Here is a 27,572-nt window from a genome sequence, read left to right on the forward strand (position 1 = left end):
TTTATGATCTTCTTATGTTCTTCCTCCCCCAGAAAGCCAAGTACTATCAGTGCTGCATGTTTATGCCATGCCCTTTCCAGCTTGTCCATCACTTCCCCCAGAGATTCACCAGCATTCAGAACACTGCAGCACACTTTGCACTGGGACTTGTATAAGGGACCTAAACCTACCACAGGCACTGGTCTTGCTCTTGAAGAGCAGAGCTGCCTGTGAAAAGTATTCATCCTAACTTAGCAAACGGCATTTAGAAGTGCAGAGTTTTTAACTAAAGGCTTCATCTGACCTCCCAGGAGGACTCGCTGGTTCAACTACCATTCCTCTCTTCTCATCACTGTAACCCTTCAAATATAAACCTAGCATCACAGCAAACTAAAATATGCCTGACAAGTACATGGGAAACTATGTGGAAAGTATCTTCTTCCCAGAAAAGAAAAACCTCATCTCACAAGCAAAGTTTAAAGGAAGAGGCCTAAATTACGGCAATCATGAACAGACCCACACTTCTCCCTCCCTGCTGCTCTGGGACTGTTCTAACTCTTGGAAAAGTTATGCACAATTTACAATTCCATAATTAAAGTAAAAATCTGATATTAAAGCAGCAATTTGGTCACTTTGTTATAAAATTACAGCACAGCATCTCCAGAAGGGCAGAACTTCAAAGACAGAATGAATTTTCTAATAATTAAGAAATTAGTTTAATGAGTAAAAAATTAAAGACAACACACTATAATTACAAATTTTAGCACTGTTCTATCCAAATGTTCCTAATGCTGAAATAAAGCACTCTTCATAACCTCCATAGTTAGTTCCTCAATTTCAGCCTTACAGTCTGAAAAAGTTAGTGTTATTACAGAGAGGAAAAATAAGATTTTATTATAGTTTTAATAACAACAAGAAATAGATTTTGAAATACATGTTATTAAATTGAAAATATGAGTGTCTTCAGAAAAGTTTCACTTACTAGCAGATAAATAGACTATAATAACTAAGAAAACTTTTAGCATTAATTTTTTAGGTAAAAATCACCTCAGAGTAGTATTAATCACAAGAATATTTAAACACAAAACTTTCAGCATTCAAAATTTTCTATGCTTTAAAGAATGAAAGGGGAGGGAAAAACAAACAACAGTCTTAAAACAATGATGGGTGTTTACAATTCCACTATCCAAGGGCTTGTAGAAAAGGATTTGCAAGGGCTCCAAAGGCTGCTCCAAACTCCAGGTTTAGGCTCCTGGGGTCCCTTTATTACCTGACGTTTATACTTGCAGATTCACAGCTACTCCCAAGGCCAAGGGCTCCCTCCCTTATGCAAACAAACCCTGAAATGACAGGGCTCCAACTCTTCTTTGCTGAAGAAAAGCCAGAACAGCCCCGAGGTGTCATTACACCCCTGCTCGAGGTCATTGGCCCAGTGCAGACTTTGCAGAACTGAACATGTATGTGCCTCAACACAGATCCCTCTGTGGGCAGCCTAAAACCAGAAGGACAGAAAATAACTCTTGCTTTGGGGCTGGTAACTTCTAACAGCAGAGTCACAGCAGTTGCGACATCCCACCCTGGAACCCTGAAAGGCCAATCTGAACTTGCCTGCAAGAGCTCTAATCCTTGACCCAACAGCCTCAAATTCAGGCAGACAAAACACAAACAGACAGTGAAGCAATAGAAATTACTATGCAATACTTAATATGCAGAGATTTTATTCACTAGCTGTCTGAAGCTTTTCAAGTAACAGTGACCAGGCAGTATTAAAACAGAGCTGACTCTTAAGGAAGGACCTGAAGGGCAAATTCTTCAGCCCAAAGAGTTTACATATTTCTAGAAGAAAAACTTTCCTATACAGGCTTTCTGACATGGGGTAATCAGCATTTCCTGCCTTTAAAAATAAGTCATATAGAAATAAAAGCACACAGTGTTTTCCTGCTTCGAAAACACCAAACCACTTCCATCATCACTGGTTTCTAGGTTTCAGTATATTTACAAAGCAAAAATAAAACCAAGGAAGTTTTTAAACTTCAGACACTGGAACTATCCAAGAACTAACAACAACAACAAAAAAATCATCAGGAAGTTCTATGCAGTCAAAATATCACCTTTTAAAACAGGAAAAAGCTCAGCAAATTAACATACTGTTAAACTAACATAATCAATGCCAAATACATTAAGAAATATCTTGTTTTGTACATTACTGACCACTTCAGGAAATGATAATTAAGTGTATTAAGCAGCTTGACTATCTCTGAAGTTTGGAAAAGGAAAATGGGCTTTAAAACACAAACCAACCACCACTGGAAGACCTTCCAAAAACCTTGAGCTCAGGAATTCAGGTCTCTATTTCAACCTCAAAACATCGCTGACTCAGAGGAAAACAAGTTCTATACAAACTATTCAAAATCCTTCTCCAAATGTCAAACACCTTCTTACAAAAGATTCTGCAGACCATGGTGGATGCCAGCTTTAAAAATCAGGATTCTCTGTGAAGAAAAGCTTTCACTTTGGTCCCATTCCCACTGCAGTTCAGTCATTTAGCTGCAATAATAGACAAGTGCTGCCAAGGCTACTGCCTTTATTTATTTATTTTCCCCCCAAGGCTAGGACAGGACAACGTTTTTTGCCATGAGAAAATCAGAGTGCCAGAAACTGGCCTTGGATTCAGAAGCTCCATGACAACAGAAGCTGTTTTTAAAAGGCATCCAGTTATTGCTGCCAAGAAGGGCCAGCAGTAAGCTTCCTTTTGTCCTTTCTCTATAGCCCTAATTCTCCATTTACCCTAAGCTCCACTAAGTTGCCATGAACAAGGTTGCCAAGAAGATAGTCTGATCAATATTGCAGCTCCACAACCTCATCTTCCTATGCAATTTCCTGCTGTGAATAAAGTAAGCCTAGAAGGCTCTTGCTTTTCCTTGCAAAGCCAAGTAGTGAACCAGCAGTGATCTGGATGAACTCCCCTATCACCACACTTCCTAGTTTGCAGAGTTCAGACACTGGCAAATCTTAAATAGAACATGAAGTTAAAAATTAACATTCAAGTTATATTCTGACACTGTCTCAAGCACTCATTTCTCAGCGCATCTGTCAACTGTTCATTCAATTTCTCATTTTCTGCAGATCTAGTGTATAAACAAATGATCAGCATCCTGATCAGCTTTACTTACTTCAATGCAAGAAAACACACAGTAAAAGTTTTCTATGTTAGAACTGCACCCTCTAAAAGTATTCATTTAAAAACATCCTTCAGTCTATCATGCTGAATTTTAAGGGGCATTTAACTAATAAGTATTAATTAGCTTTGTTATGAGATCAGCACAGGTTTAGCTCTCCAAATCACCTTCTGTTTTAGCTGAGTAAGATTATTTCAACACTTCACCTAGAGAGGAGGCAATTTTATTTATCAGGAGGACTCTGCCATCTATTCAGCTAGAAAAAAAAAGGTCAAACTCAACATTAGCATTAAACACATCAAATCATACTGAACAGGTGATCTTAAGTTTAACATCTGCACCATTTTGAATATGCTAAACTTCTAACATTTTACACACCATCCTTGGCCCCTTGCTAGCTAAAAGGCATGTACACAGGGCTCAAATAGGCCTAAAACTGTGCTCAGAAAAATTAACAAGGTTTAAAACACAGGTTCCTTGGTCCTTGTTCCCAGGTCTGTGAAGACAGTAACTGCTTATACTTGGAGGCTCAATGGCATATAGGGAAAAAAAAAAAAAGCCAGTTTCATTACTAGTCAAAATTCTAGCAAAGTGGGTCACTATAATGAAAACCCGTATCTGTTTCCAAACCTCCATCAGCTTTGTCCGTATACTCAGCCACGACAATTTTCTAACACTCTTGACAGTTCTACAGCACCAAGATTATACAGCTCTCCAACCTTTTACACGGAGTAGTGGAAAATTTACAACTAGAATCAAACTGTGTAGTACACAAATGCAAGGATGACGATTACCTTTACACCTCTAATGAATCCTCCTCATGTTTATGGGGGCATTTTTCCAAAGGAAAGGTTCTTCCGCAAGGCAACTCCCTTCCTCACAACAGAAAGCCACACCTGGGTCAGCTGCAAATTGGATCACTCACTGAAAGCTTCCAATAGATTAATTACTCTCCATGTATTTTCAGGTGCAATCTTGGGGTAAATAAAATTTGGTATGAGAAGACTTCTAAGTGCTTACAGAACAGATACGGAGATTTCTTTCTAGGACATGCTATAGGAAGGAAGCCAACTCTGCTTGCAAATAAGGAACATCTGCATTCACGTTCTTCCAACTTTGATTCTGAGCTGCAAATTGTACATACATGTGTAATAGTGTGCATCTCTCTCTTGAAATTTATTCCACCAACAAAAAGTGGACCTTAAATCAAAATACTATGAGATCAGCAAGAAAGGTTTATGCACAAGTTAATATTTAAAAAAAAAATATTTCATAGCAGGCTATACCTATTTTTCTAAAGCATCATGGACGAGCTGGTCAGCTCTTAACGACCGCTTTAGACCAGATTAGACTTGGTTATTAAATTATGTCCCGAAATCTAGTAATAAAAAATGACCACTCAGGTAGTAAACAAGGCTGGTGTTGCCTGTACATGCAGTGTTTATGTGTGGGTGGGGAAGGAGAAGGCAAGAACGGCTGCAGTCACCAACACATGTCCTCTCAGGTTTTGGTTCCCCATTTTGTTGTTTTTACCAACTGACCCAGAATGAATGGAGTCTATTTCAAAATACATTTAGAAATTATGATTTTCAGGTTGGTAAAATTTTTGCGTCCTTATTTTTAGGTTGTATCACTGATATCTCATGAAGTATTCTTGTAGATGGCTTACTTAGCTGGAAAGAAAAAGCAACCTCCACAACCAGTGTACAAGCTAGATATCCAACCAAGTGCCTACTATAAAATATTTATATTTGTGACTCTATAAACATAGATTCTAAAGGAATAAGAGCATCCTGGTATGAACTTCGGGTGCAGAAAAAGCAGGCAATGCAGTACCAGATGTGAGAAGACAGCTGTAGCCCAGCTGGTTGGCTCTCAGCTTTGTAGCTCAAAGTGTCAGATTTCATAGTCTGCAGGGTAGCTGCACAGCTGTTCTACAGGTTCACTTCTTCAGGCAAGTACCTAGCACACATAAGAAGTCATCCTGCAAACAAAGGTGGCAGCACCAGCCTTTGTCAGCTATTACAAATAAGTCACTAATGCGAGAGCAAACCTCCTGGTAAAAGCACAGCTACACAAGTATTTACTGTGACAAGAGCTCCACAAGGCCATCTGTGCAACGAGGCTTCAAACCTGACCTTTTCCAAATTCTCTTACTTCACAGAAAAAAGATTCTAACCCTTCAGCAGATATGTATAAAGCATGGCTAGTGCACCTGGAAGACGATCTAAATAACTGCTTTCAAAGTAGCTGGACCGGGGGGTGACAAGACGAGTGCAAAAAGCCCAAGTAGGTTGACACAGCTTTGGAACAGAGATGACCCCAAGCCTCTGTAAGCTTACCTCCCAGCTGTCCCCTGTTCTGCTGATATAATTGACCACTGCTGTCTGAATTTGCAAACTGCCAGTGCTGTCTCAGCTTTGGGATTGTACCTCCATTCTGTCTGTGTATGTGACCATGATGCTTCAGTGATTTTACAGTGTTTCGCTTCTGAACTACTGGGAAAATCAATATGCCCAGGAGAATTACAGACCCTAGGCTATGTGGTACTTCAGATTTGAGGGCCAGCAAGGCATAAGCTTGTGACGGGGAGGGGCAGGGTGAGTAGTAGAACAAATGTCCAATCATATTTTAAAACCTACCACAAAAAATATTGTTAATACAGTAGGACAGACCTGGATGCCAGGAGACATCGTACAGTGACAGCACTCTAAATACCTGCCTTCCCTTGTTAAGAACAACCTTTAAATTCTTACCTTTTTCAAGAAGTAAAGATTCACTATGTGCTTTTGCAGAAGTTTCTTAATAAGCTAGACCAGAAATACTGCCATGCACTTAAAGGTGAAGAAAAGATGGTCAACCAGAGCTAAGAATCCAGATGAAATTTCACATTGACCATCAGCAGACTCCAAGATAAAGAATGGAGAGTAACAGTGTTAACTTAGTGCATATGAGGGCCCTGTCCAGACATAACGGTAACAGATGCTCAGTTTAGGCAAGTAAGTGGCAATGCAGAGATACTGCAGTGTTGTGGAATTACCAGGATCACAGTGGGGTAGTTCTTGGTTACACAACACACCTGTGCATTCCTCAAGCTGCTGGTCTTCTGCCTTGAGTTCTGGCTTTCATTTAAAGGAGACAAGACAGCAGCAATTATGGTTGCACAAAAAAACCCCTATATCACAGTTTACACATTTGAGGTTAAGTAACGCTGAGATACTCCAGCCTCTTATGAGCAAGAGGTCTGAACTAGCCTGTACACCTCTGAGAGATGCCACATGAGATAAGAGTTCAGCACTGCCATCCGTTCTTTCTGCAAAGAGAGATCTTTCATTAGCCTTTAATCTGAGCAATGTTGCATCTGAAAGTTTTTCCTCCTCGTCAATGATGGGGCCACCAAACTAAAAAATTACCAGTATCTGTTCATGCTGTTAAGATCCATTGAATGAGCCTCAAGGAAATAAGCACAGCTGTGTTTGATATGGGTACAAAGGAAAAAAAAAAAAAAAGAAAAAAAATCCTTCTACTAATTCACATGGATGGCAACAAGGACACGTCCCTAAACTGCTCAACTTGGTCCTTAACCCAACTGAACATCTAAAACCAAAGAATGTCACAAAAGCACACACATGGAAAACCAAGACCAGAACTGTTGATTTAAAATCTGGTGCTTGGAGTTTATATTGAAATTTCTGCTTATATTCACCCACCTCACACTTCTCTTCAGCCTGGCAAAACTCGGTCCCTGCCCATGGCAGGGGGTTGGAACTACATGATCTTTAAGGTCCCTTCCAACCCAAACCATGCTACGATTCTATGAATTAAGAAAATCCTCTGCTGATTATCAGTACGAGTGCTAGGGCTCCTGACCTTTTAAGCCAAGTTCATTTAAACAAATAGATATGTAAGCTCCAGGAAAGGGAGGAGAAGATCATCCCAGTCATATAGCTTTGGGCATTTGGGCCAGACCCAAAGTGATGCAAGAAATTACCACAGGGACTGGAAACAGCAGCAAGGGGCAATTAAAGGAAACTGAAATGCTCCAGTGCTGAATATAGTAGAGATTCCTCACACTAAATCGCAAAAATATTCTTTCCCTGCCCCACGTCCTGAATGAAGGTCATACTTCACGGCATGGAAAGAGAAATAAGAGGAACCTTTCCAATCTTCTAAATATGCATTTGTATTTATCAAGACATTCAATCTTGTGAATATTTTAATCAACAAAAAAATGGTATCTGTAAGGAGATAAAACTTCAAATAAAATGACTGTTTATGCTCTTTTTATTGCGCCTCCAGTTTTAATAATTTTATTTCCAGAATTTTACTAAGCAACAGTAATTACCTTCTCATTAAAACTGCACAAAAACTTTCAGAACATCTGACATAACCTAAACCACAAGATAGGAATTAAAACAAAACTGAGTAATTACAGCCAGTTAAAAGAGTGGTGATAAAGACTTTATAAATCTTACATTATTAGATAAAGTCTTTTCTTCCCACAAAAATTGCATGAAGAAGGAGAGATGTGGCGTTTCAGCTGCAGTTCCAGCTGCCCTTTATGCCCTCTATCAGACACACACCGGCTGCCCCTTCCCTTGCCCCTTCACTGCTGCTCATCCAAGTCCACAGTGAACCAGCTCAGAAAGTTAATCCAGTATTTAAAGTACTACTCAGCATTAGAAGTAAAAAGCATTTAAAACCTATTTGATCAGCAAACTAATTTCTTGTGGTTTAGTACTCTGAAAGAGCTCCTTGCAGGTAAGGGAGGAGGCAGTGAGCAGGAGATTACCCCCCTGGCAGCGACTACCTGTTAGACTGATTTAACTGAAATACCAAATCACCCCCCTTCAACACGTCTATCTCGTGATGAGAGATGACTAAAAGCATTACCCCACAGCTCAGCTGACAAGGAGACGCTGGTAAAGCCAACACAACTCACTTGAGTTGAAATCACTATACGCTTCATGTGAACACAGTAAATGTCTTGATTATTAGTTAAACAGATTGAACATGTTCAAGCTTTGGTCTTTTTCTCAACAGCACCTAACCTCCTGCCAACACTCCAGTTGCACGTGTGCCTCTAGTCTTTCCTTCCTTACAAACTCTGTAAGGATGCATTCATGGCAAAAAGCCTTTCCTACCTTGGATACAAGCTGGCTAGTTCAGTGTACTCCAGGGCAAATGTTAAAATGCTTCCAAGATATTTTAGAATACTTTTAACTATTCTGAATAGGAACAAAAATAGTTATTTTAATTTAAAAATGTAAATCTTGAAAGAAGAAATAAGTTAGAAAACAAAGTAATATAAAATTTCACTGCAACGTGGTGTTACAAGTGACTGCAGCAACATTTTGCTATGGAGCTGTACTGGGACCTTTGAAACAGGCAACACCTTGATCAAAGTACTCTTGGACAGGATGGCTGCTCACTATCCCCTCCACATGTCCTTACAGGGATGTCTTCTGCTGGATCTGATGAGCCTTTCCAAGACACCTGTGATCACAGGTCTTATCTGTACCAAAGATGCTCTGCACATGACTAGCTAAGCAACAGGTCCAAGCTTCTGTATGTTCCCTTGTGGACATTTCCCTTTGTCTACAGCCCCCATGGTGCAGATGACATTTGGTATGGCAACTGATGTACAAAGTAGAAAGAAAATCTTCTACCCAGAAAAGAACAGAAACAACTGAACAAAGTTTATACCTGCATATCACCACAGACTTATCCTGTCACCCACTCATCTGAAGAACGAGATAAATGCACGGCAGAATCATCTTGAAAGGTAATTTAAGTCATCTTCTTTCAGTGCTTTCTCCCCCACTTTCTTTCTCCTTCCCTCCATCAAATATCAACTTCTACAATGTATATACTTTTTTCTTTCTTTTCCTTTATTCTTCAGGTTGTGCATGAGCAAGTCCTACAAGAAAATTTATGCTGAAATAAGAGCTCCAGAAACTATCAACACTGTCACAGTGATAAAGCCATCACTGCAAATGCAACCTGACAAGCCTATCACCTGTGCTGCACTACCAGCCTGTGCACCCTTACCACACTTGCCCAAATTGAGACTTGTATAACCTAAGCAGTTCTGCTCTTTGTCAAGATTGCAGGTAGTCACCAGCAGGATACACATTCCAGGAGCTTTCGGAAATGCCATCTTTTACTATTAAAACCGTGCCCCATTCAGGCTTCTGCGTGCATGCTGTGAGAACAAGCCCAGCAGTCCAACAGCCCACTCCACAAGAAAGGCTGCCTGCCTATCAGAGTGCTTAAATAGCTGCAGAAACTGGACCCACATCACTTCTTCTGGATTGATGAGTAACACAGAAGTAGAGGCAACAAATCAGTTTTTATAAAACCTCCCTATGGACTCAAGCACTGATTTGAGAGCCCATTCTGACACCCAGCAATCTCAGATGCTCTGGTACAACTGTGTAATCAAATGACAGCGTGCTGGAAAAGGTTATTCTCAACCTTTCTCGGTTCCCCTATGGACTCTGTCAGGCAGCTGTGAAAACAGCAGTGGAAGTATGAAAAATGGGCCAAAATAAGGCCTAAAAAGCAGCAAAGTCAGTTTAAGGCAGAACAGGGAGAAGAGTAAGCTCCAACTACAGAGGTAGCATTTAGAGGGCATCAAAATATTTCATTTGAGGAAGCAAGCTATTTAAACTCAGAGTTATTTCATCCTGCTGCTGCTAATTCAGTGTGTATATTGGCAAACCAGAGTCAGCACTGTTTTGCAAAGGGAAATCTTCTCCATAGCAGGCAGAAGGCCTCTTTTTTGTGTTACCTAAGCAAACACAATCCGCATCCACAGGACTTCAGACTTTTCCAATGAAGCCTCCATACGACAACTGTTTCTGTCAAGAAACTCCTCTGCTTTCTCCTTGTTCTCCTCTGTCACTGCACATGGTGGTAACCACAGAGCCAGAACCACCCCAGAGCATACAGGGACATTTTGCTCAGTTTGTGGCAACTGTTCTCTGCCTTGTGCACAGAAATTGCCATTTCACAGTAAGCTGTCAATCCATCTAACAAAGCATCCCACTTCAGTAGTTACCAGTACTGGACAAAGCACTCTGCTACCTGCTATGACTTTACATAGTAAGGAAGTAAGCTCAATAAAGCTTTGCAGTCCAGGACAATGATTTGCTTCCACTGCTGCTGATAAAATTGTGAGAATCTCAAGATGAAGCTACTTGTCTCCTCCTTTAAGTTGTCAGCAGTGATAATTACATCATTTCCCTAAAGATCTGCAGTAAGATCACTATATTTTTTCTTTAAATACAAGGGGTAGCAGAGCGTGCTTTCTGATCCTAACATTCCTGGGACAGGACACGATGTAGAAGGGGAAAGCCTGCCCTGTGCAGCACACTGGCATCCCAGGAGAGACCCTGCTTGGTTGTGTTTGTCTGGGGAAAGCAGAAAAGGGTATTACAGCTAATTGGAAACATTTTGCATAATTGGAACTGATAAGAGACCTATACCCATCACTCCAGGAAACTATTTGCATCCTTATAACAATTACAGCACATACAAAATATCGGAAGTTAAGCAAAGAAAGAGGTACACTAATACTGGTGGTAAAAAACAGGTGCATAAATAGACCACCAACATGATAAAAAAAAAAAAAAATAACCCAAGCCCCCCAAAACAATGCTACTTTTAAACCTTATCTCAGGCACAGGATAGCATTTTTGTTGTGGATATCGGGGGTGGGGCAAGGAGGGAAATGACAAAAGGAAGATTAACAGAACTGTGTCTTGGGAAAGACTTCAATTAATATTAAGAGCAACCAGAAAGACAAAACAAATGATGCAGAACCAACTACAGGCTCCCCATATAGAGGACATGAACGCACAGTACAAAGACAAGCCTACTTTAAATACGCTATCAATGGCTTAATTTCCCCCCAGGGAGTGAACACTACTCAAATTCATTTTTCCTTTTTTTATTTTACCAACTTGTAAGAGCAAACAGCACGAAGATAGTAAGCAAGCAGTTATCAGATGAAGAAAAACATGTTTCCAAGGTGTGTCAGAGAAATGACGCAGGCCTCAAGATTTTACCAGGAGACATTTTTACAGTCAGACCATGTTCAGGAAACATAAGAGGTTTTTAGTTCTCATCAGTGTTCACGTGTCTTCCTAAATGTTTTGCACAATTTAAAATATAATTTTTTCTTTCTAAATGATACAAGTCTAGTTCAAACACCAGTAAATAAGCAGCTACCTTAATGTTCATCTAACTCAAGGCAATAATTCTTCTGTTTTAATTCTTACACTATTACAGTGACAGATGTTGCAAGATCCTCACAACATTACAAAGCCTACCCAAGGTTATGCTCCTCCTCACTCACACATTAGCACAGCCACCCAGCTGAGCCCCACCCTGCTGCTCATTAAAAAATACGTACTGAAGCATGCCCGGAGTCACGGCAGTAAATTCAAGATAAGCAGAAGTTCTCCAGTGCAGGTCTCCACAAGTCTGGAGTCATTTTCTTTTAAACACACCTTTAAGTAGCATCCCTTGCTTTCCCTTATTCTCAATCCTGTGCTTAAAGGGCTTGTTTAAATGCAGTTCCAGTAAAAGTAGCATTTCTCAGATGTCACTCTGCAATTGGAAGCTTTGTTATCATTTATATACATGGAAGGAATAAGCTATAGTTCAAATGACCCTCCTTCAAAGAAAGAGAAATTATCTTTCAAAGGAATTGATCTGAAAGCCTATGCCCACTTCAACTCTTCAACAGAGCTACTGTGTTCAAGGGGTAATTTCAGTTTAAAATTAAAATGCAGTGGAGAACAGGACTGCACTTGTTTGTCTGTCTTCCAAGCCAATCTCTTTCTTTTTGCACAGCCCAAGTCTCTAGCCAGAAACCACAAGGGCTGGGTATCTCCTCTTGGAGCATCCCTGCCAGACTGGAACGGGAATCCTTTTGAAAAGGATTTTTACACCCTAAATGAGAAGAAAGATTTAGAGGCATGTGATTTCTCCCCCCCCACACACACACATTTCCCCCAAGCTCAATGCACAGCACTGCTGGCACTTGGTAAATAAAAAGGCAAAAGGAACCATTCAGTAATTTCTATTGCTTTCAGAACAAAACCTGGTGGGAAGGGAATACGCAAACTGCAGAAGTAACAGCCAACAGAAGGGTTTTGCATCCAAACACAAATTTTAAGTATGCTGAGGGGAAAAAAGCAAATAGCCAAACTTCCTAAGTCACTTCTTATTTACATTTCAAAGAATGCATTACAGAGCCAACACAATTAATTCTATTTTACCCCTATTTGTGCAGTGGCAAAAAGTGGCAGTAAGTCCCAGCTGCAGTATCAGCTCTGCAAATGGACAGAACAACAATATTTTCAATAGGCTAGAGTAAATCATCTATGGATATCTTCCCTGATTTACCTACAAACTGGCACCCTCTCAGGTGATACCAGCCATACATACACTAAAACATTCCACAGTGGAGGTTATAAGCCATTCAAAGTAGCCAAGTCACAACACGGAAGTTCAGGATTAGGATGACAAACCTCAGCTTTACTCTGTGGTATCCCACACAAAAAAAAAACCCGAACAGTTAAATTTAGAACATTTTATTGTGTTGCTGTTCTAGATGAAGGACTGGACTTACGTTTAAAGACACTGAGGAGAGTGGAGAAACACATAGGATATCAGTATTCACTTGCCCTCCCCTCTGCCCTAGTAAAAAAAGGTAAAATCCACAAGTTGAGATAAGAACAGTTTAATAATTGAAACTAAGTAAATAATAATAATAGGGAAAAGAGAGAGGAATAAAATTCAAGAAACATAAGTGATGCACAATACAGTTGCTCATCACTCACTGACTGATGGCCAACCCATCAGGTATCTGTGGCTCCTGTACAACTCCCCCTCAGTTTCTATCCTGAGCATGACGTGCTGTGGTATGTAATACCCCTTTGGCTAGTTTGGGTCAGCTGTCCTGGCTCTGCTCCCTTCCACTTTCTTGGGCACCTCCTCACTGAAAAGTCCTTGACTTAACAGCAAGCACTATTTAGCAATTATTAAAATACTGGTGTGTTATCAACATCAGTCTCAGACAAAAGCCAAAACAGAAAATGCACCAGATACTAAGAAAAAAATTAACTCTATCCCACCTGAAACCAGGACAGCTAGGCTCCAGAAAATCTGGACCTAATGATGCACATTCAAGCCAAACTGCACGAGGCACTCCCTTTCTAACAACAGCAAACCCCAAAGTCATTATTCTGATTCCCCTACCCATGCTTTCAGCTTTGTGGTAGTTTCCTCACAGAAAAAAATTAACGCAACAGATGACCATAGCATCCAGAAACACTGCTCATGTAGCTGGCATGCTGCTAATCAACAGCCAGAGCAGATGGAATGAAAGTCTCCCAGCGAGGGGAGACCAGGAGGCTGTCACCATCCTGCTCCGAAAACGTAAATGAGCTATTATCAATTAGGAGCTAAATTCAGAGAGAATTTTGGTGAAAGGCAGCACTTCAAGGTGTTTATGGGGAATCAATCTGCTCCATTTAAAACAAATCTACCATGCATTGCAAGATTATTCTATGCTGTTATATCTGTCAGCAATGCATCAGGCACAAGTTGTTAATGCCCCGATTTTATTTCCTGCAAGGATTTTAATTAAAGCTTTAAGCAAATTCCTCCATTAATGACAATTTGAGTAAGGACAGCCTTAAAGGTAATAGTATTTTCTTCTCACCAGAAGAGAAGTATTCTTGGAGGGAAACATTCTACAGGCTAGAACCAGCTCTCTTCAAAAGCAGAAGACAGAGGGAATGGAAAAAGCATCACACAAAAGTCATATGGAAATGAAGTTCTGCTACAGCCATGCTGGTCTATACCAGCAAGAAATGAAGAACCAACATAAATAGGTTTGGAGGTTTCTTTTAAGTATATTCACACACAAGAAGTACTGAAGCTGCCCCAGTCCATTCACTCAATTGATTCACCAACTGTTCTGAAACATGAATAAATATGTAAGTGGCTACTCTACTCTAATTAGTGACATTCAGTGAATCTAACCAGAGAGTCTAGACCTCCAGCCCTTGCATTTAGCTCTCAGTGACTCTCCCTTGGGAACTGAATAGCAATCAGGTATGTAATGCAGGGATGGTTACTTTTTTTCCTTCCAATTTAAGGTGGAAAATGGGGGGGAGGGAAGGGGGGACAGGGCAGAGAAGGTGGAAGAAAGAACAAAATCCTTAAACCCTGGCAAATGGCCTAAACATTTAAAGAGCTGCTTTGGAAAAAAAAAAAAGAAAACAGGGACAAGTAATAAAGGGAAAATAAAACTGACTGCAATTGCAGAAAACATGAAGCAGATGATGCATTTCCTATGTGATAGCTTAAACAAGTCCCAAGGCACACCTCCTAAGTCCATCAAACACCAGATTTACATAAAATCATTAATTCATTACAGTTATGAAAGAAAAGACGAGGGGGTTTGGAGGGATGAGATGGAACGAAGTGAAAATTTAAGCCAGAGACACAAGCAAGATGTCAATATCCATGCACGCAAAGCTTCCTAAAGGAGAGAGGTACACCACTAACCTCAAAGAAATTTCTCAAACTGGAAAACCCTAAAGTTTGCCAACACTATAACACCATGGCTTTGACTATACAGAAAAATGTACACAATAGCAGGACTACTTGTATGCCTTCACTCTGTGGCAATACAAAGGGAAGCTGCTGATGGTGCACTTGTTCCAAACACTGATGAGCTATTTGCTTCTGGTTTGGTCTCCATCACCCCAAATTAGAAACACAGTCCCTATTCCTGCTAAATATGTCAAGGACCACTAGGTCTCAGCCACCTCTTTTGAACCACTGGAGTCAACTCAGCTTTGCATGAAGCTTCTTGTTGTACCTCTGAAATAACGGTAACTTTTAACCAAAAAGCAATCCAAAAGCTTAAAGTTACTCACATGTAACATATGAATTAATTTTCAGGTTCCTTTGCTGTTTTATCGCTCGATTCACACACACACCCTGAAACTGCAATTCTGTAGCTATCAATCTGGCTTAAGAGACAGTGTTATTACAGCAATCCCACAACGCAACACAAGTGATCTTACAGACGGCTACACTATTTTTAATCAGAACATGGATGTATTTTCCTCTCTTTTGCCAAACAAGTATATGAAATGTGCCACATGGCAGGTAGCATGCAGATGACAAAACAGTAAGAATTCAGTAGAAATACAAGATGGGTTTGCCAGAAGGATGCCAACAACTCTTTGTCAAAAATACACTGATAGCTGCTGCAACAAAAGGTTTGACATATCTTTGCTCTCCAGGGGCAATAATGTCCACAACTGCTGTAATCTTGAAGTCACATGAATAAAAGGAGAACTGCATGAAGACCAAAGGAGTGCCCTTGGTCTGAGATGCAAACTTACCCAAGCATCTGTTGGTGCGTGAGTCAAGCTTTCAGATGCAGAAAGAAGTCACCATAAATTTTGAGACTACTACAAGAGGAACTGTTGACACAAAAGAAATGGCCTGCACCGAAGGCAAAGATAGTGTCTTTTCTGTAGATAGACTTGGGCAGCACACACAGTCCATTCTGGTGAAAGAATCCAACTTTGGAGCTTACCTGACAAGCATTTACAGGCTGTCATATATACTTAACAGTGGACGCAGCAGAAGTAAGTCTGAAAAAACTCTCTGGGAAGTCTTACACAGACAAGGGGTCTAAATAACATTTCAAATTTGTTGCCAGGACCAAGCTGAGCATTTGCTACAGTCACCTATCATCTGAAAGGTCCATCTGGTGTCACTATATGCAACAGCCATAAAGCAAAGATATTCATGAGACCTACAGGCTTTGTATCACATGACTATAGGAGAACATGTGAACACAAGGTATCAAAGGCAGTGAAGACAAAAGGTACACAATAAAATGTAAAAACACTTTAAGAGAGCTGCAATCATTTATTAGGGGAAAAAATAGCTTCCCCTTTTGGAGGGCTGCATGGTTACCTGTCCTTAAATTGACATAAGCTGAACCTAACCCAGAAGCCAAGTCCTCTGTTGGCAGGATTTGAGCAGCACTGGCACTGCAGCCATTGAGCACACAGCTCAGTTGACACTATCAATTACACAGGATTGTTTTGAGGGACAGGAGAACACCCACAAGGCACAAAATACAACTACACACAGGCTGCCTCTATACAAAAAGTCACTGATCATTAAATCAGTCTCGCTTTTTAAGAATGAGCTTCAAAAGACCTATCTGAGTGGCTGCTGCTGAACTAATGGTTATATTTGCTTTTGTGTTTAATGTAGACAAGCACATCTAGGAAATTTATAGCTAGTGACATTTTATGACAAAGTATCTTTGCAGCTTATTGTAAAGACTTTCATAATTTCAATTTAAAAATGCAAAAAGCAAACCCAAAGATTCACTAATGTACGACTAGCATTAAGAAATGATCTGTGAAATGTTCTTTGCATGCCCACAAACTATGTGCATTTCCTCATGATCAGCTCCATTAGTACTGAAAGATGGAAAATAAACTCCTTCCCTGAAAATGCAATATAAATACATGCCACCTCTGCAAAAACTAACAGCAAAGATTTAACAGCAACTGCCCACATGCATGTATTTAAAATATTCATGATATAAGGTTTCAAATAGGAAAATCTGACAAGAATTAAATGATGTTCCATAGAGGTTATGGTGTATTCAGGCAAGCTATACACATTTAGGAATGCTGCCAGTACTGAAGAAAAGGTTTGTAATGTTGGGGAAAAAAAAAGAGATTTTAGATTTTATAATTTTAAATAATTGCTTTTTACTGTGAGTGGTAAAATGTTAGCCAAAACAAGCACTTCTTATGAATCACAGCCTACTGCCCTAGATTCCCCTCTAAAAATTGTAATTATTTTATTATAGTAAAATAGTTACATCATTTTCAGAGCCTGAAATTGTAACCCTGTCAAAAACATATGCTGGTATATAATCCAGTGCCATCACCTAGGAAATCTGACTTCCTTTAACAAGTCTTTAACAATGTCTCAATGAAACAACTTCCATACCACCACAAGGTTCATTAAAGGAGACAGTAGTGAGCTGCCTCCAACATCACTAAAATACAGAAAAGCTCTGAGCAACTGTAGTGGAAGTGTTTGCATCTGTTTTTGCTGCTACCCCCAAACTCACGGATAACCAGACAGCTCACAAAACTCACATCACTTACTTCACCAGATATCAGGAAAATAGCAAGCAGGACAGACGAAATCACTGAAATGACTCAGGATCTATAAACCCGACCCCTACTCCAGGCTTTACCTGCCACATGCTGGCAGCAGATGAATTCAGATGCACTTGGTCTCTACTAGCTGGGAATCCCTCACTGCTGTTATCTGTGGACACAAGATCTGTGTGAGAAGTAAACAGCAGAAAAGCCACAAATAAGAACCAAGAAGTATGTTATACATCAGGCTAAGCATTATAGCCTTACAATACTATGCTCTAGTCTAAGGGAAACAACAAATAAGGGACATACAGACACAACCCCAAATATTTATCATGGCACATTACAGCGTTGAGGAATGAGGCAAAACCCTCTGCTTCTGCCAAAAGAGTCTGGGATGGAGAAAAAGACCTTTCATAAGAGGTAGGAAGGTGAAATCATGGAGGTGGATCTTCACATGACTTTAAAATAATCCTCCCAGAGAAATTAGTTTCTAAAGAACCAAAAACATTCTCACTTTCCAACAGGAAGAAATATGGTTCTTGAAAACTCTCCTGCCTTTTTTAATGGATTCTCCATCTGCACTCAACAATTGATCTTAACATTTGCGCAGCCCGAAACAAAGACATTTGCAGGGAGCTGCAGTCCTCTTCCGGCAACTTTCAGGAATGAATTGCCAAATCAGTCTGGTGACATCCCTGACCCACGACAGCACAGCAGGTTCTTGGAAGGAAATTCCTGGATGAAACTGATACAGTGCTATAAAACCCTGTTAGTTTTGCTATTGCTCAACAGAAGGACTGTATCAGCAAGACAAAAGTGACAGAGAATTCAGTTCAGGATACAGGATAGTATGGAAAAAGCTGGACTGTTAGGGCTGCATGAGTGGTGGCAGCTTCAGGAATACAACCCCAAGTGGCATCTGCAGGAAACGTCCTGTAAGTGGAGACCGCAAGGCAAGCCCTGGTCCTACATCTCCGCAATCGCCACAGTTAGGAAACGGGAAAAGAGCTTTCTTTTTGTAAAGGGAACAGCGCACTATAACCTATAAAATATATAATTTCAAGGGTCACTTTCCTCTTATTTTACCCGCTTGTTGCCCAGTTCTCACATATCCTGTCACCAATGATGAATAATTCACTTTTAAAATCAGGACACGCAAATAGGAATTGTGAATGCAAAAGACTTTCTAACCATGAACACTCCCCCATCCACATGGGATGCGAACATTTTACTACCGTTTTCAAAAAAAAAAAACCAAAAAACAAACCAACCAAAAAACATTCTCAATGCTACAGTGCATCCCTGGGGGCTGCCTTTAATACATGCAAAGATGCTTAGCACGCACGGCTGCCACATGAGGAGCAGCAGGCAGCTGAAGAGCACCGATTTAGCTATTTCCCTTCTTTTATCTTTCAATGTTATTCCACATTGGGAAGTCCTGACTTCTGCGAGTTTGGGAAGGCTGCTCATGCTTTCTATGAGACATTGTTAGGAGGGCTACAGGCATCCTCCCGAAATTACCAGCAGCAAGATAAATTTGCAATCCTCTAATGCTTGCTATTGTCTCTGCTCCCACTTGTTTAAAATTCCTGCCGACATATTTCAATGGTGCTTTAATAATAGCCTAATAATTGCTCCAGACAATAACTTACATTGTATTGAGACCTTGCCTCTTGGGGGCGTGGGTAGAAGGGTTGCCTTGGTAACAATGAAAAAAATCATATGGCAAATAGGCATGAAAGGACACGAGCTGATCCGTTTGCTCCCTGCTCAGAAATCTATGTGAAACAGTGACACTGGCACAAAAACAGAGCTCTTCTGGTCAGAATGTGTAAATAGCACTAAAACCAAACTTACATGGAGGTTTAACTAGGGCTTAGGAGAAGATGACATTATGATCTCTGCAGTGAGGGACAAAGGTAGGAGACACTACAAATGTAGTATGCTAAAACTACACTCATCAAAACCGGTTCTCTGTTTCAGTAAAATGGAATTTTGTCATCTGAACAGCTTAATTTTAAGTGCTGGAGGCAAGGTAATGAGGTCAGTAAACTCAAATGCTCCAAGCCTGTGTATTCTCTTTGCTCTTCTTTGATCAGCTTTCTTGGCAGCTTTCACCGAAAGACATCAATATTGCAATACATAGCCACTAAGACTCAGTTTTTAGAACACAGCAAGGATTACTACTGTACAGCTGAAAATAAACATGTACAGACTACACATACTTGCATTTGTCCTACAGGGCAAGAAAAAATGCCTCCTGCAAGTGCAAGCAACCTAGCTAATCCCCCCATGTCATTTCTGTTCTCCAAGTCTGCAGAAAAACTGGCTGCTCACCAGGAGCAAGCAGTCAAAAAGAGGGCTATGGTTATTACTGACATAATGGCTCACAGGTTCATGCTCCTCAAAACCTGAAAGTGACAGCAGTAGACAGAGCAGACTGGCAGTCAGCAGCTTGCTCCGTCCAAGAGAAGTTCATATTCACGGATATATTAAAGTAAACATGCCCAGCAAATTGCAGAGGCACAGCCACAGGCAGGAGTCAGTCAGCAAAGCTGCCACTGGAAAGGCTCCCCTACTACTTTCTCATTAGTTATCTCAAATTAAATGCATTTTCCAAGGCACAAGAACAATGATAACTAATACAATTCTAGTCCCATGATGCCATTTTACATCCACCTATTTCTCAGAAGTTATTAATGGCTGGACATACTTACAAGTATCATAAACATATATGGGGGGGGACAACACGCTACAAATTCACACAGCTCTTTATCTGGTGATCACATGTAAGATCATTGGTAAGAATCAGGCTTGACAAAGGAAAACCAGGTACATAGTTTCAACACCTGTTCACGATTAGGCAGATAATCTATCCCTGTGGATGAGAAGGCCACACAGAGGCTCTGAAAGCTGAACAAGGGAGGATGGGGAGCAGACAGGAGCAGGAAGCGCTCTCATGTACCAGAGAGAGGAAGGAGGCATTGATGGTGGCTCACCCCTGCATAAAGGCCACCTCAGCCGTGCACTAACAAGGCAGCTCAAAGAAGGACACAATAGGCAAGAAACATTGCTTGTAAGAGGGAGGCAGGAGGCTCTCAGAAAGGCAAAGGACAAAGAGCTCCTCTTCAAAGGAAAACGGCACAAGCTGATAAGATGGATTCCTTCCAGCACACACTCTCTTCCCAGCAGCCAAGTACAGGGGTTGGGCTTTCTTATTATTGCCTTTGGAAATGGGATCCAGAATACAGATATTTAAAAGCAGGTTCTGGCATAGACCCAGTTTCTTTGCCAGCAAGATTTTCAACCTCTAACACTGAGCACATTCCTACTAATTGCAGAATTATTCTTTCTTCAAAGAGTCATTCCTACAAAGCTTTACAAAACCAAGGACACCAGATGAGGCCACTGTTTGTTTATGCTGTAAAATACTTAACCTAGAGGTACAGGAAAAGAAACGACATTCAGTACTAACTCTAGAAACCTCATTTGATTTTGAATTTCGTATTTCCTGCAGAAAGCTGAAAGAGAAGCTGTAAGCTGGAAACATAGCACTCACAGAGGAGAAAAGGAAAACGGGGATCAAGAAAGGGCTGCAATGGTGAAAATCCCCTGTGACATCCTAATCATGTTTTGCTACATATCATAGGATACCAGACTACCTCAAAAATGGAAGCGACAACCTCCTCTGCTATCAAGAACATTTATCCAAAGCATTCTCATACCTGGGAAGGAAGCAGACTGATGCTACTGCAGTTCAGTTTGGCTATCCAAATTGACTAACCAGATCTACAGATGACTAAAAATCCTGGTTTATCTACAGTAACTATGTGCAGATTTTTTTTTCTGCCAGAACACTGAGTGAAAAAAAAACCTTCAACAGTGTTGCTATCCATGTTTCAGCATAAGTTCTTAAGCCAGTCATCTCTGTCTTTAGCAGCTGTAGTCTTAAATTGCAGATACGAAAGTGAGGGTTCCATGGGAAACAAGGATTTCTTCAGTTAAATAGATTTCATTTTGAAATAAGTCAAACAATCTTGTCAATAGCATTCAGTATCCTTTTGACATCCCGATCAAGAAAATGTGTAAGGAATAAAAGACCACTTAGAATAAATGCCTAAAGATAGGCAGATACACATACACTTTTTCATTATTTTTTTTTTTTTATAAGAAGTCAGAGAATAGTTTAGACCAGTACTCAAAGGAAGAGAATAGGTGAGACATACCAAGACTGTGAGAAAGCATTGTGGATACTGAGCATATATTGACATTACAGTGAGGAAAAAAAGGTTAAAAACAAAGCAATGCGATCTTTTAATAGGTTCAAAGCTAAGTTGACATTACTAAGCACATTGAATGGTAAAAAACAAGGACATTAGAATATAGAAGTATAATGGTAAGCTTAGACAATTATTATGCTTTTGCAACAAGAACAAAGCATGCTGCAAGACAGTCTGAAGAAAACCAGAACCCCCTAGGAAGTGACACCAGTGTCTTGAATATTAAACAATGAAGGAAAATGGACACAGGGACAGAAATATTTATGAAAGAATTTATGCTAGAGCAGGTCTTTTCCATGGCAGTGTTGTACCTCAAAGCAAAAAATGATTAAAACTTGCATTCAGTTGATTCAATTACAAAATTTAAAAGATTTGCCTTGGGGTTTTGTTTTTGTTTTCTTAAAGCAGTATTATTTAAGGTCAGGTGCTCAATTTAAAAATAAATAAATAAAAAAAAAAAGTATAGTGTTCTGAGCTGCAAACAAATGCCATGAGCAAGTACTAGAATGCCCACATCTTGTTTACAAACAAACTTGTACTATAAACTTTAAAAAAATATAATTAACAATGTAACTGGCAAGGACCTCTAGGTAGGCAGCTGTCTGAACTGGTTATTTCTGAAAAAGCAACCATTACAAAGCAGATGGTAAAACCACCAGTTTGACCTTCCTGCCTCTACACCCCAGGTCTTTGCTCCAGTCCTCCCCCATTGCAGTCCAGCATCTGCCCTTGTTACTTCAGCTCTATCATTTACAGGGCTGAGCTCTTAACCAGCGAACTGACCGAACAGAGATGACCCTTGCACTCCTTCTTCCCCTCCTCCCCTGCTCCTGTAGCAAAAAATTTAAAACCAGAACTACTGCCTTTTTTATTTTTTTTAACTTTTAAACCAGATCCAATCCTTCGCTTCAGTGCGCAACACAGCTGCACGGTCTGCTGTGCCAAAACACAGTGGTGGGAATAACCTCACTTGGGGAGAGTAAAAAGGAAAAACCTTTCCTGAAGTCAGTGTTGCTGTTGCTTTGCACAGTGGAACTGTGGCTCCATCTTGCAGTGCTTACAATGAAAATGGGCTCTCTGATGGCAAGCGTATCAGACTGAACAATGCGTTCTTATGTAATTGGGTTTTCTTAAGCTCACATGAAGTGACCCACACACTGGCAATGGGGAGTCACTTCAGCAGCTGTCCACTTCCCTAACAAATAAATAAGCGTACCTTATCTGTCAGAAGAAGATACAGAGGGAAGATTTTTGGGCATTCAGCATCCCCCTTTTACTTCTGAAAGGCACATTAGTATACAGTCTAAACCATACAAGTCTAAAAAAATCCTTAAAAATCTGTCTGAACTTACAAGGAATACCCTCTTCTCAAAGCACAGCCATATTTCCAACTGAATCAAGTGGCAAAACTCAACCATTTTGGATACAAACCATCTGTCTTGAAGGTCAGCAAGTTCCTCGAGTTGAACTTGTTTACAAATAAAAGTCTGACACAAGGTATATGACATCTGCAAAGGAAAGATGTTGAGACTTGTAATCTTGAACATGCAAGAAAGTCTCAGCAGTCTTTCATCAATTGGTACTATTCCAGTGAATATTTCCTTTCACCTCAAAAAGCAAGAAATCAGCTGACAGGCCAGAAGTCCTCTAGATCATCTGCATTTCTTACAAAAACATCTAAGGTAGCTGAGCTGAGAGAAACTAAGATTGGGGTTATTCAATATTAAGAATGGAAAAGCTTTATTGCTATCTGCAGCTAGGTAATCAGAGGGTACAGAGAAAACAGAGTCTGACTCTTCTTGGAGTTGCACAGTACAAGAAGTAACGGACAGCTGCAACACAGGAAAACCCAACTAGAGAAAATGTTTTCACCACAATGATGGAGAAGTGCTGAGCATTCAGTCCAGAGAGGTGGTGGCATCTCTGCCGTTGGAGATAATCAAAACTCTATTAGGCAAGGCACTTGCTTACCCGATCTCATTGGACCTGCTTTGAGTATGGCTTTGGACCAAACAGATATCACCTACATGATTCTATGAAGCTGCAAGGAGCACCTTTTTCTCATGGAAAGTGTCATCACATGCAAAATCTCAAAGTGAAATTTAAAAAAAAAAACAAAACCCACCACCAAGAAAACCAAGAAAACACAAACCCAACAAGCATTCCTATGAAACAAAAGCTTGATACTCTGTAGTTTTATTCTGTTAAGAAACTGTCTTGGTATCAAGGTTTATTTAAAAAAAAAAAAAATGACAAAAAGAAAAGGGATATGCCTCATCTCTATGACTTCTCTCAATATAATGAAATGGAAGAAAAAAGGAAAAAGGTGTAATTTGAGAAGTCTCAAAGCTCAAAGATAATTAAAGCAGAAAGGAAAACTATATACTTTTTCCCCAATCTGCCCTCCATGGTAACTTCCTTACGTACTGTAGAGCCTGCAGAAGAAAAAGTAGCAAACCACCTTTAAAAATGTCATTCCGCTTATCAAAAAAGGACCTGTAGTACCACTGTAGTCATCAACAGTGTATCATTGTTGGTTTCAAAGTTAAACTGCATTTGCTTGACTTCAAAGTGTCTGGAAAAATTGGTGCATTTAGGATCCAAACTTGTAGCTCAGAAATCCAGGCTGAATTTTTTAAATCCTAACCAGTGTTATGATTAAGAATGCTTACCTACAGCATGAAGAAAAAAGCCAGCACACCACTTGAAACAAATAAAAACCCCTTGTATCGAAGTGTAGTTTCTTGTAAGGACAAGTGCTAGCCAGAGCTGAAAGGAAAGTACTTCACCATGCTCCTGGCAAGGCTGAATTCTAACTGCCTCTGGATCTTCAGAACAGAAAAACTTTGCAGTGGCACTGAAATAACACATGTGGTACCAAGATCAGGCTTCACCAGCCTATTTGGAAGGCCGTGCAGGAAGTCACAATCTAATTGCTTTAATTTACAGAAATAACCCTCCCATATATTTTAAAGTAGTTATCTAGATGAATGATCATGAAATACATTATTATCCTTAATCCTACGTTTATAGAACTCAGTCTTAAAAACAGTACCTACAGCAATCCTGGCTAAGTCCACCTCTCAAAGCCTAAAATTACACCTTGTCTCTGCCCAGGGAGTACAGCTAAGAGCAAATCCCTGGATGCATACAAACCTATTTCTCTGTCACAAAACTAGTTTGATTAGGAGTAATCCGATTTATTAATTGAAAGTCTAGCTCAAGCCCCACCGAGAGGTACAAGGAGTACATCTCTCCTGTAATGTGGTACTACACATTTCAAAAGGAAATTTCAAAGGGCATTTCAAAAGGAAAATAAAAAAAAATAAATAAATAAATCCCTCAACTTCCAACTAAAATTGAGAGCAGCAAGTCAATCTACATTTTAGAAGTAGGCAAAGCTGCCTCTTCAGCAGGATTACAAAGCTGTGCTTCGAAGCTAGGTGTCAATAGTGTTTAGTGGGTATGAGCGGCACAAACTTATTTCACTGGCAACTCACTGCCAACTTTCTACTGGGGGCCATTCAACTACCATTGAGGATAATAAAGATTTTTACAGGCTACAAAGTCATTGGTGGAAACCAGCAATGGGAGGAGGAAACCTAGTGCTCAATCTCACTTTTGTTTCTGCAAAAAGCAGGTTTGAGTAGCAACGTGTTTGATAACAGATCTATAGCCTGTGGGGAGAGAGGTGAAACCAAAAGGGCCTCAGAGCCTAAGAAAAGCTGTAACCAATGTAATCAATTCCATGCTTATCGGTCCCAAACCTGATTAGTCTTCTGCAAGCTGCTTGACTGTTACCAGTCCCAAAGTAACCTTTATGTTGGACATTTTTTAATGCATTTGTTACCCTTCCATGATGAACTGTTCTGCTGGAGGCATTTCCAGACGGCACACATCCACCCATAGGGTCAGCAAGGCATGTGGCACCAATCCCGAGGGCTGGAGGCCTCAGGGGCAGAAGAAGGTGCACCCAATGCATCTAGTGCCTTTAATATCACAACTGAAAAGCTAACTGCCAATTAAATTAGTTATACAGAGAAGACAGGCACTTCTATCACTTTATTGATTCTATGATTCTATCTCATGGGCACCCTGCGATCTCCATCTGCACCCTACTGCAGAGAAAACACTCCACATTACTACTAGCAAAACTGAGGCTCTTCTGGAGTTAATTTTTGTACCTTTAGCCAATGAGGAAGACTTCACTTTTTCAGGAAAAAATTGGTAACCCATTTTCCTGAAGGTGAGGTAGAAAGGGAGAAAGACACATAGTTGAGGGCCTCACTCATAGTGAGGAAGACAACTCCAGAGATCAGTGAAGGAGAAAAGATACACAACCAAGCAGTATTAATGCAGGAATTATGTTAGAGTCTTGTGAATTTGTAAAACAAGACCTATTTATCCCTTGTGGTTAACAAGGGACAACAAGGCTACAGAAACTGAATATAAACCCCCCCAACATATTAATGTGTGAGAAGAGCAGCAGTAAAGGTCTGGACTGAAAGCAGAAGAAATTCTGCCAAGAATTCATGTGCCATATGAAGGCTGTAACATCAAGAGCCCCTACAACCAAAAAGATAGATGGAAGGAGAAGGCTTAGCCAAAGCACTATGTTTTAAAGCTGTCATCTTATTTTCACAATGTCATGTGTTGGAACAATGTATGTGTTTGAGGCATACTGGAAAGTATGGGTTTAATATATTACAGAGGATGCTTCTGATGCTTTCAGAGTACTTTTTAGAATCCTAATTCTGTGGCAACACAGGAAGTGATATTCACATCAAAGACTGCACTCCATGTACAAACTCTGAATTTGGTATTTGTGTATATGTTTGAACAGTAGATGACCCCAGCTAGAAGTCAAAATAGAAGAAAGAATTAGAACTAACCTGAAGTGAAGAGAGAGGGAAGTATGGAAAAGAGAATAAAAACACACTTAGCTACAAGGAGCAACACAAGGGTTAGGTCCTCCTAGGAACCATCAAGGTCACCATGACCTCCTCCCCTGCCATTGTTTTGGCTTTTAACACATTGACTCAAACCTGCAATAGTCTTACGAAGCATTGCTGCTCTTTTAATCTCCACATTATGGCTGGCATGCAAGAAACCTGCCTAATACAGAGAAAGGAGAAGGAGGCATGAATCTGCATGCACAGAGAGACCTTTCCTCCAGATTCCAGCATCATTCTGGAATGAATCATGGGCAACACAGGCAGGGTCTTTTCGTGGCCAACCTGTCAGCTGCACTTGTATTTGTGTGTTTGGATGAAGCAAAGAGAACAAGACTGGGGGTGCCCTGAAAATTTGAGTTAGACAAGCCACCTACTTAAGCCATGACCTAAATGATAAAAAGTTCACCAGTTAAAATACCTGCTCTCACATCAAAAAGATGTAACCCAAAATAAGAGCACTAAATGACTGGGTACAGAGGTCATTTCAGAATTAGTTCTACACAAAGAGAGTAGAAACAACTTACCTTCACATTTTGCTATAAAAATGTATCATGTAAAACTGGGTCTAGTCATGAAGGTAGAAAGGATTAAGCTCTGGATAGCCACAAACTCACATTGCAAAAACATGTAATAGTTCAGCAAACTAGCTAACAGAGCACCATGATGATATAGGTATGAACTGGGAATATACGAAGGTGGTTTGGTATTTTTCCAAAACAAAACTAATCTAAGAAGGGTATTGGTGTAAAATGTCTCTACATGCTTCAATACAGAGCATTTGGAGACTTTGACCAACACCAGACATGGGAAAGATCTTTAATACTTAATAATCTTAAGAGGAAAAATTCAGCTTAGCCTAAGAAAAGACATGCTTACTTCTGGTACTCAGGAGAGAAAACTGATTGAATACATAAGATCACAACAACAACAAACAACATA

The 27,572-nt window shown here is 40.1% G+C and overlaps 1 protein-coding gene across 2 annotated transcripts in view; it reads right to left on the reverse strand.

The window, feature by feature from the left end:
* XPR1 (xenotropic and polytropic retrovirus receptor 1) overlaps window positions 1-27,572 on the reverse strand; it is a 111,827-nt gene that overhangs the window by 43,483 nt on the left and 40,772 nt on the right. The window lies entirely within an intron of this gene.

This window comes from Pezoporus wallicus, unplaced genomic scaffold (genome assembly GCF_028554395.1).
Source record: "Pezoporus wallicus isolate ANWC-B61680 ecotype Strahan unplaced genomic scaffold, APGP_CSIRO_Pwel_v1 scaffold_7107, whole genome shotgun sequence".
Taxonomy (NCBI): Eukaryota; Metazoa; Chordata; class Aves; order Psittaciformes; family Psittacidae; genus Pezoporus; species Pezoporus wallicus.